The sequence below is a fragment of the Xenopus laevis genome, chromosome 4L (assembly GCF_017654675.1).
Source record: "Xenopus laevis strain J_2021 chromosome 4L, Xenopus_laevis_v10.1, whole genome shotgun sequence".
Lineage (NCBI taxonomy): Eukaryota > Metazoa > Chordata > Amphibia > Anura > Pipidae > Xenopus > Xenopus laevis.
The window spans coordinates 155,221,597-155,232,570 of NC_054377.1; the positions used below are offsets into that span (position 1 = coordinate 155,221,597).

At 36.8% G+C, this 10,974-nt stretch overlaps 2 pseudogenes; both read left to right on the forward strand.

The window, feature by feature from the left end:
• Positions 1 to 4,641: 4,641 nt before the first annotated feature.
• LOC121403470 lies at positions 4,642 to 4,750 on the forward strand (annotated as a pseudogene).
• A 513-nt stretch (positions 4,751 to 5,263) lies between these two features.
• On the forward strand, positions 5,264 to 5,372 carry LOC121403448 (annotated as a pseudogene).
• Positions 5,373 to 10,974: the final 5,602 nt, after the last annotated feature.

Genomic DNA, 10,974 nt, shown 5'->3' on the forward strand with positions numbered 1-10,974 from the left:
TCATCATGACCAATCCCATCACAGACATGACAGACCAATCCAACTGTGCACTTATTAGAAAAGTGACCAAACTCACTACAATTCCAACAATAGGTGGGCATTCCAGAGTATTTCAGATAACCTCTGTTTCCTCTTATACTAAAGGTCTGGCGCGGGTGAAACAAACCATCATCAGATAAATCAGAATATCTTAGTTTAGCTTGGAACAGTTTTTTCCCAGACCAAATCTTATAGTCATTCGGAACATCCTTAATGAAATCCACCTCATCAAAGTAAATTCTTAGAGAGTCCAGAATTTCTGCAGTAGTCACATATCGATTGTACATTGAAACAGTCACCATTCTTATATTGTCTTGGTGTTTGAAGCTTACCTTGCAGTTGGAAAGCCTTGGATCTTCTTGGTTTTCCTGAAAATTACTCCTGAAGTCATGGTATCTATTGGTGTCCATAAAAACAAGTTTATAGATACCTCTGTTGTAAAATTCCAGTAAGCAAAATAAATCCTTTGGTTCAGTTCCACAGACTTTCATCAGGGTTTCCACAATGTAACGCAATCCATTTTCTCCACGAAGTTCCTCTGGCCCTTCGACAACAGCTTTATTTTTGTATCTTGTCTGAGCATCCGAAGGTGTTCCAAAATAACCACCCATCTTGAATGAAGCTACCCTTCACCACCAAAGGTGGTTTCTGGGTACTTCAAGGATTTCTTATTGATCCCTCCTCAACAGGCACCAAAAGGGTCTTCCCCTTATAGCAGCATCAGGCTTAAGACTCCTTACTATAGGAGCCGATGTCTAAAGGCCAAGAGTCGAACGTTCCATCCACCATTGACAAACATCCTAAAATCTCTGCCAAGGTTGAGAAACGATCAGGTTGGAACTGTCTTTTTTTTAATTTACCTTTCAGTTAAAGTTTTCTGAAATTTTTGTTTATTTCTTAACAGATTTTAAGATTTCATAAAAACTTATCAAACATCATAAAGGTATATTTAAAAAATAAGTAAAGAAAGGAAAATATATTTATTTAAATTTAAACCAGTCAATTTCCAATACTTTTTTTTACCTAATAAGAAGAAAACATATAAATTGCTTAGAACTATTTTAACACATCTAAAACAGATATAGTTTCTCTTTTCCAAACTAATATATTTCTACATTTCCACATTGCTTCTTTGGTTACCGTTATTATTTGCCAGGCCTTACATGTATCTTCCTCTCCACCTCTGATGATAAAATTAATGAGAACACCCATCTATGACAGGTAAAAGCCTGTATACAGGGACAAATTATATAAAAGTAATATCAATTTTAAGACCCCCAGTTCCCTGATACACAAAGGCTGACCTAAGGCAGATGGGGGAGGAAAGTAGATAGTGGTTTGAAATAAGAATATTGAGTCAGGCTGAACAAAGGCCAAGAGCCTGCAGACAGAAGACAAATATTTAACATCTCATAAACGAAATTGAAGTGTTGTCTTGAACTACGAATGCTTATCCCCAGTCTGTGTTTAGCAGACAAAGTTTGTCAGGTTTGTGACCTTTGGTATCAAGAAAACACTATCTGATGCTATAGGTATTGTAAAATATATTTTAAGATTCTCTTGTGCCTTCCAATGTAGAAGGAGGGCTTTGACCATATATGGCATGTCTGTGTACCTTTATTTTATGCCCTGTAAAATGTATAAAAGCTTGTGTCAAAGAAGTGTAACTTTGGGAAGCCCTCATATTACAGCTAGGTGCCCCACTGTGGTGTGACTACGACAGCTTTCCCAGACAAAACTTCTGTATTGAATTGTTGGGTTAATAAACGACCTCAATTATTGTTAAAGAATTTTCTCTCTGAGTTTTGTCTTATAAAACGAGGTCTTGGTATACAAAATACCAACACCTCCCATTCTAAAACCATAAAAACAATTCCATCATTTAACAATTTTATGTTTGTAATATATTTTAACAAACTTCCCATTTTTTTCCATACACTCTGGGCAAAATTACTGTTAGAAAACACATGCATCACTGTCTCATCACTGAAACATCCATCTCTTGGACACTATGGGTTTCTTAACAAACCTCTTATATACTGAAAATATCTGACAGATAATGCATTGTGCACAATTGCCCATCCCAAGTTCTTTTGACTGTTTGTTAAATTTTTATTTAACATCAATTTCCATATTTCTTTAGAATTTTTTTCATTAAACCTTTCAACAGGACAAACAATTTCATCTTTTTTAAGATTTTCTCCACAGGATTTGAACCTCTATAACCTCTAAATCCTTTAAATTATATTGCTTCACAATTCTTTCTAAAATTACATAAAACCTACTGTTCTTAAAAGTGTACGGACTTTGCTTATTTAATGCATCCCACTTTTTTCTCATGCAGACTGAGGAACAGTTTCTTTCCTAGAGCTGTCTCCATTCTGAACTCTGCACCTTACTGACTCCTTTAAACCCCCCACCTTACACTATCCCCATTACCATTGCACATTCAATATTGTACTTCAGCAACCTGTACATTTGTTCATCTGCTTGTAACTACTGATTATAGTTACTACAAACTGTATATTATGTTCATATGACTGTAATCACTTTGTAAATATTATTATTTGTAAACATTCTTGTACATACCAATTATAATTTATACCTTATCCTGCACTTACTGCTTATTGCACTACTGGTTAGACCTAAACTGCATTTCGTTGCCTTGTACTTGTACTTGTGTAATGACAATAAAGTTGAATCTAATCTAATCTAATCTAAAAAACCACCCACCACTATAACTTATAAAATCTGAAACCATGCCACCCTTTTTAATTAATTTAAAAATAAAAGCAATATGTTTAAGAGATAAAAATAATCTAATATCTGGAACACCTCTTCCTCCATTAGCAACATCTTTACACATAATTTTTCTTTTAATTTTTTCCATCCTAGATCCCCATAAAAAAATAAAAATTTCTCTTATAAATGTATTCATATATAAATCAGATGGTAAAAACACAATAGACCAAGACAATAACAAGGGTAATAAAATGGCTTTAATAATTAAAATCTTATCCACCATAGATAATTTCCTTAGCTTCCAAAAAGCCAATTTCTTTTTCATCTTTCCTAATAAAACCACCCAATCCTCCTCTCCAGACAAAGTTTGATTAAAAGTGATTCCTAAAATCTTAACACTATCTTTGCAAACTTTAACATTACCAAAACAATCAAAAACTCAATTTCCGTAGGCACAACAAATTGATTTATCTATGGGGTAGGCAGAGTAGGCGCTTGCCTACGGCGCAATCATATGGGGGCGCACATTTCTTTTGTGTTTTTTTAAAAATAAACCTTTATTTTTTTATCTAATTGTTTGTATTCACTACACCGTGTGATCTCTAACGTAGGGGCGGTCATTTCTATGGCTACGGCAGTGCTCCCCAGTCCCCACCTCACTCTTACTTGCTGGCATTGGCTGCTGCACTTCTTAATATCATCACACATTTGCGCATGCGCTGTATGAAGTGGCGTTGGAGTAACACCACATTGACAGGACAGCAGAGAGCTGGGTTGGTGTGTTGGTGTGGCGCCTGGAACAAATTTGAAGAGAGCTGGGCCTGGTGGTAATGTGCACACTGACTGTAAACCAGTCCAGACGACTACTAAGCTTATTTTCTTCTTGCTGCTGGCACACACAGGTACAGATCATCTGGGGCAATAATCTTGCTGCTGCTGGCTTCTAACCTGGCACATATCTGAGGGGCAATATTTTGCTGGCTGGCACAAGTACTGTAGGAATATGCTTAAAATCATGGTTCTTATGCCTTCACCTTTAAATTCTTACATTACAGGATTAATTGCTTGTAACTGCAATTGCAAGGCTAAGTGATATTTCAGGCAGCAGGGCAAAACCCATTGCTCAAGATTATCTATACAACATGTAGAAACTGCATACCTTTACTGAAATATATGTAACTTCAGCTGTTGCACTTTAGTTATTTCTGTAACTTTGACATCTTGCTTCCCCCACCCTATGTAACTTGTTTGCTTCTTCTAAATGTAACACATGCTCTATTCCTGTGATTCTGCAAACTGTGCTGTTTGTTTGTCTCTCTCCTTATATGCTGTTAAAGGAGGGGCTATAGGGGGCATGCAAAGAATATAAAATCTAGCTTTACATGCTAATAAACAGTCAATTTCTGCATCATTTCTTGTGTGGTGCACTGCTTGTCTCCTGGAGATCTCTGGATCCTAAGTGAGGAGCTCCATGGGCGTGGCAACTGAAGGGCGGTCAAGAACCCAAACCCAACAAGTACTAATTAGGGGGCAATATTTGGCTGTTGGATGGCACAGGTATTTATTTGGGGGCAATATTTGGCTGTTGGCTGGCACAGGTACTAGTTAGGGGTCAATATTTGGCTGTTGGATGGAACAGGTATTTATTTGGGGGCAATATTCGGCTGTTGGCTGGTACAGCACCCTGAAAGTGTCTGATCTCAAAAGCGATACTGGGTTGTGCCTGGTTAGTACCTGGATGGGAGACCGCCTGGGAATACCAGGTGTCATAGGCTTTTCTAGCTTTGGCAATTTTTCAAAGTTTTCATCTTTATTTTGCCACAGCAAAAGTCAAGGAGCCAAAAGGTGCTGACATTCATCGCCTATGGCCACACCACCCTGAAAGTGCCTGATCTCAGAAGTGATACAAGGTTGGGCCTGGTTAGTACCTGGATGGGGGACCGCCTGGCAATACCAGGTGTCGTAGGCTTTTCAACTTTTGCCGTTTTCAAAGTTTTAAGTCTTTTCTTTCCATAGTGCGGACGAATCAAGAAGACGCAAAGTTTAATTTTTTCAAAGTTTTCAAAGTTGAATTTTTTCAAAGTTTTTAAAGATTAATTTTTTCAAGGTTTCATTTTTTCACAGTTTTCAACTTTATTTTTCGACAGCGTGAATGAGTCAAGAAGTCCCGCTAAGTGCCAATTTTTCAAAGTTTTCAAATTTTCATTTTTCAAACTTTTCAACTTTATTTTTCCACAGCACCGCTGACAAGTAAAGAAGCCGTAAGGTGCTGCTGTTCATCGCCACTGGCCACACCATCCTGAAAGTGTCTGATTTCAGAAATGATACAGGGTTGGGCCTGGTTAGTACCTGGATGCTAGACAGCCTGGGAATACCAGGTGTCATAGGATTTTCTACCTTTGCCAATTTTTCAAAGATTTCAACTTTATTTTACCACAGCATCGCAGACAAGTCAAGGAGTGGAAAGGTGCTGACATTCATCGCCTATGGCCATACCATCCTGAAAGTGCCTGATCTCAGAAGCGATACAGGGTCGGGCCTGGTTAGTATCTGGATGGGAGACCGCCTGGGAATACCAGGTGTCGTAGGCTTTTCCAATTTTGCCATTTTGTCAAAGTTTTCCAAGATTTAAGTCTTTTCTTTCCACAGCGCGGAAGAATCAAGAAGATGCAAAGTGCCATTTTTTCAATTTAAATTTTTTCAAAGTTTTCAAAGTTTCATTTTTCTAAGTTTTCAAAGTTCCATTTTTTCAAAGTTTTCAGTTTCATTTTTTCAAGGTTTAAAAAGTTTCATTTCTTCAAAGTTTTTAAAATTTTATTTTTTTTTCAAGTTTTCAGTTTCATTTTTTCAAAGTTTCATTTTTTCAAAGTTACATTTTTTCAAAGTTTTCAAAGTTTCATTTCTCAAAGTTTTCAGTTTCATTTTTTCAAAGTTTTCAACATTTTCAAAGTTTCATTTTTTCAAGGTTTAAAAAGTTTCATTTCTTCAAAGTTTTTAAAATTTTATTTTTTTCAAGTTTTCAGTTTCATTGTTTCAAAGTTTCATTTTTTGAAAGTTTAAAAAGTTTAAATTTTTCAGTTTTTAAATTTTTATTTTTTTCAAGTTTAAATTTAAGTTTTCAAAATTAAATTTTTTCAGTTTTCAAAGTTAAATTTTTTCAGTTTTCAACTTTATTTTTTGACAGCGTGGACGAGTCATGAAGTCCCGAAAAGTGCCATTTTTTCAAAGTTTAATTTTTCAAAGTTTTCAACTTTATTTTTCACAGCGCCACTGACAAGTCAAGAAGCTAAAAGGTGCTGATGTTCATCGCCTACATCCACACCACCGTGAAAGTGCCTGATTTCAAAAGCTATACAGGGTTGGGCCTGGTTAATACCTGGATGGGAGACCGCCTGGGAATACCAGGAGTCATAAGCTTTTCAAAGTTTTCAACTTTATTTTGCCACAGCATCGCCGACAAGTCAAGGAGCCAGAAGGTGCTGGCATTCATCGCCAATGGCCACACCAACCTGAAAGTGCCTGATCTCGTCAGATCTCAGATGCGATACAGGGTCGGGAGACCCCCTGGGAATACCAGGTGTCCTAGGCTTTTCAACTTTTGACATTTTTTCAAAGTTTTCCAAGTTTTAAGTCTTTCCTTTCCACAGCGCGGAGGAATCAAGAAGACACAAAGTGCCATTTTTTCAAAGTTTAATTTTTAAAGTTTAATTTTCAAAGTTTTCAAAGGTTCATTTTTCAAAGTTTTCAAAGTTTCATTTTTTCAAAGTTTTCAACATTTTTAGAAGTTTAATTTTTTCAAAGTTTAAAAAGTTTCATTTATTCAGTTTTCAATTTAATTTTTTCAAAGTTTTTAAAATTTTATATTTTCAAGTTTTCAAAGTTTTATTTTTTCAAAGTTTTCAATTTCGTTTTTTCAACGTTTCATTTTCTCAAAGTTTAATACCCCCTTCCATACAAATGAATAGGAAGACCCACACCCATTTATCACAAGAGCTGTCAGTCACACAGCCCATGGCCTATACTCTATGACAATTTCACATCACCGCTATTCCATAATACCATAGGGAGAGAACAACCCACCAAGTCTCCTTCATTTCCATATCAGTCAAAGTTGACCAATCACAAGAGGACTTTACAATCCATGTCAAAGACTGCCTGTCAACAACATAGCCATTTTCCTGTTATAGATTACCCCCTTCCACACAAAAAATAGGAAGACCCACAACCATCTATCTCAAGAGCTGTCAGACACATAACCCTTTGTCAAAACTCTATGACAATTTAACATCGCCCAATCCCTTCCATGAAAAGATCTGACATTCCAACACAGCCATGCGTTGAGCTGTGCCAAGTAAGCCTCAACTTCTCTATCCCATAATACTATAGGGAGAGAACAACTCACCAAGTCGCCTTCATTTCTATATCAGTCAGTTTATAAAACACAAGAGTACTTTCCAATCCATGTCAAAGACTACCTGTCAATCACATAGCCGTTTTCCTAGACTCTATGACAATTTGACATTGCAGCTATCCCTTAAAGGAGAAGGAAACATAAAAAACGAGACTACCTTCAGTATGTTTACCATCAGGCCCCCTCCTGAAACGCAGTACTAAAAACTCTGAATTCATTCCTGCTTCTGTGCATCATCCTTCAGAAGTTTCGACCCCTCTCCCAGTTTGGCGCCGCCATTTTCAAATAGGCGCATCACTTCACTCTGCGCTCCCTCAGTAATGCGCATGCGCCTCCTTTGTGACCTGTGAAGTAATCTTACTAGCATTTATTCTCGCATTCAAAAAAAAACCGGGACAAAGTAAATATTTTTAAAAAAAAGCATGCGTCTTTACCCTACAGACCTCAGACAGACCCGCACGCTGGATTCATTGATTAATATTCTTGCTCCGCTCCTGCGCTCGCAGGAGTGCAACGGGTGCATGATTAAATGAGGCAGGGGTAAAGAGGTCAGCGATGACAAACTGAGGTATCACGTGACCTCGACGTCATCGCTTCACAGGGAACAGACAAGAGCCTAGTGCGCATGCGCAGGGCACGGCTTAGACGGACTGCGCATGCATGTGCCCTATTCACAGTGATTTCTGGACTGCAGGATGGGTATGGGTTTTTATACATGTTTAAACTTTTGTAAAAAACGAGTGCAGCCCAAAAATTTATGCAAAATATTATGAGGGAATGCTTGGTGGTATGGGCATTTATTTTCCATGGTCAACAGATAGAGAATAACATGATTTTAGACTTTCCTTCTCCTTTAAAACCATAGGGAGAGAACAACCCACAAGTCTCCTTCATTTCCATATCAGTCAAAGTTGACCAATCACAAGAGGACTTTCCAATGCACATCAACAACTTAACCCTTTGCCTATTATAGATTACCCCATTCCATACAAAAGAATACTAAGACCCACACCCATCTATCACAAGAGCTGTAAGACACATAGCACTTTGTCTAGACTCTATAACAATTTGACATCACCCAATCCCTTCCATGATAAAATCTGACATTCCAACACATAGCAATGTGTTGAGCTGTGCCAAATAAGATTCAAGTTCCCTATCCTGTAATACAATAGGGAGAAAACAACTCACCCTGTCTTCTTCTTTTCCAGATCAGCCAAAGTTTACCAATCACAAAAGGACTTTTTTTTTTTCCCTTCAGCTTTTAAAGTTTCTTCCAAAAAGAAGTCTGAATGATTATCCAGAATATTGAAAAAAAACTTTTAGCAAAACATCATATAGGAAAAAATTGTATATACATATATATATACATATATAGATACACACATATATACACATCTTTATTATTTGTATTTATACTAGTGATGGGCGAATTTATTCGCCAGGTGCGAATTCGCGGCGAATTTGCGCGATTCGCGTCCAGTGAATAAATTCGCGAAACGCCCGCGAAAATTCGCCGAAAAAATTCGCCGGCGTCAAAAAATATTTTTTCCGAAAAAACGGGCGCCGGCGTCAAAAACGAGACGCCAGCGCCGTTTCGCGAATTTTTCGCCGTTTTGTGAATTTCGTGTGAAATTCGCGAATTTTCCGGCGAAGCGAAACAGCACAAATTCGCCCATCACTAATTTATACCAGTTTTTAATTTTCCATTTATTTTCAACTTTTTTTCCATATCTTTTTTTATCAATCAAAAACAAAATATATGTTACTTAATACAATTCTAATACAGTCAGTCACTGATAACTCTTCTGTTTTCCATACTAAGATTTTTCTGCACTTCCAAATAGCTTCTTTCGTTACATTTATTATTTGCCAAGCTTTAATAATATTTTCATCTTTACATTTTAATTTGAAGAAAACTACTTCATAACTCAAAGCATCCAACCCAGTAACATATTTTAAAAAAGTACCCATCTTTTTCCATACCATTTGCGTAAAATGACAATTCCAAAATGTATGTACCGTATATACTCGTGTATAAGCCGACCCGCGTATAAGCCGAGGTACCTAATTTTACCTATGAAAACCAGAAAAACTTATTGACTCGTGTATAAGCCTAGACACAACTCAGAAAAGTCTCAGAAATATCAAACAGTCGGTTTAATGTTAAAAATCAAGCCATGATGCTTAAAACATTAATTCATCGTACAATGATAAAAAAAAAAACCTATGGTAGATGAAATAGATATATTAAGAAGACAGCTGCCTTACCGGTAAATTTGCTCCAATGGGAGGGGAGAGTCAGGAAGCTGCTCCCTGTAGTAGGCGCTGATCGCCTTCAAAGGCTGCCCAGAGTTGTTAGTGGGTGGGAGGGGAAGCTGCTCTCTGCTGCTGGGCCCCTTCAAAGTTTAAGCGATCGCTGGGGTAGGGGCAGCCCGGAGATGCTGGCAGGCAGAAGGGGAGAGCTGGGGATACTGCTTCCTGCAGCCGGCGCCGGAGTTGTCACATCGCTGAGCTGATGACGTCAGCGTGCGCACACACTCCTTGCGCTGTTGCTCTTTCTTCGTGGCTGGGAGGGGGATCATGTGGGATTCATCTCTACAAATTTACTGGTAAGGCAGCTGACCCGCGTATAAGCCGAGGTAGGATTTTCAAGCACATTTTGGGTGCTGAAAATCTCCACTCTTACAATTTTCTCTAGGGCATTTTGGATTTTTTATTAATCCCCTTAAAAACTGGAAATTCCTTACCGGCAAAGAGTTATGTACAATTTCCCAGGCCAGATCTCTTTGACTGTTTGTCAGATTTTTATTTAATACCATGTTCCATATATTTTTTGAGATTTCACTGTTATACCTTTCAACTGTACACACTATTTCATCTTTCCTTAGTCTCTTTGTTATATGTTTTGAATTCATCATGTCACTATAATCATACTGTTTCAAATCATATTTTCTTACAATTCTTTCCATACTTACATAAAACCTGTTTATGTTAAAAGAATATGGTTTATTTATACACACTTTCTCCCACTTGTTTCTTATAAAAAAACCACCACTGTATCTAATGAAATCTGCAACCATGCTTTCTTTTGCTATTATTTAAAAATGAAAGAAATATGCTTTAAAAATAAAAATCGCCTAATGTCAGGAACATCTTTTCCTCCATTTGCCACGTCTTTATACATAATCTCCCTTTTTATTCTCTCCATCTTTGACCCCCATATGAAAATAAAAATTTCACGTATAAACTTTCTCATATAACGATCAGATGGTAAAAACACAATTGACACATATAATAGAAGAGGTAATAAAACAGCTTTTATAATTAAAACTTTTCCAACTATAGATAACTTTCTTAGTCTCCAAAATGCTAATCTCATTTTTATTTTTCCTAACAATGAAATCCAATCTTCCTCTCCTGATAAAATCTGGTTAAAATTAATTCCTAAAATTTTTATCTTATTTTTAACAACTTTTAACTTACAAAAGCAGTCAATGTTCCAATTTCTATATGCGCAACATGTTGATTTATCGCTATTTAAAGTTAACCCTGATACATTTTTAAAACAGTTTGCAATAAAAACTACCCTATTTATAGAAACAGAATCTGTACATACAACAACTATATCATCCATATACGCAAGACATTTGACTTCTTTCTGATTACTCCCAGGCACTTTTACTCCTCTAATCATTTTATCTTTTCTAAAATTTCTCAATAAAGGTTCTATCGCACAAATAAATAAAATTGGCGATAAGGGACATCCTTGTCGTACTCCT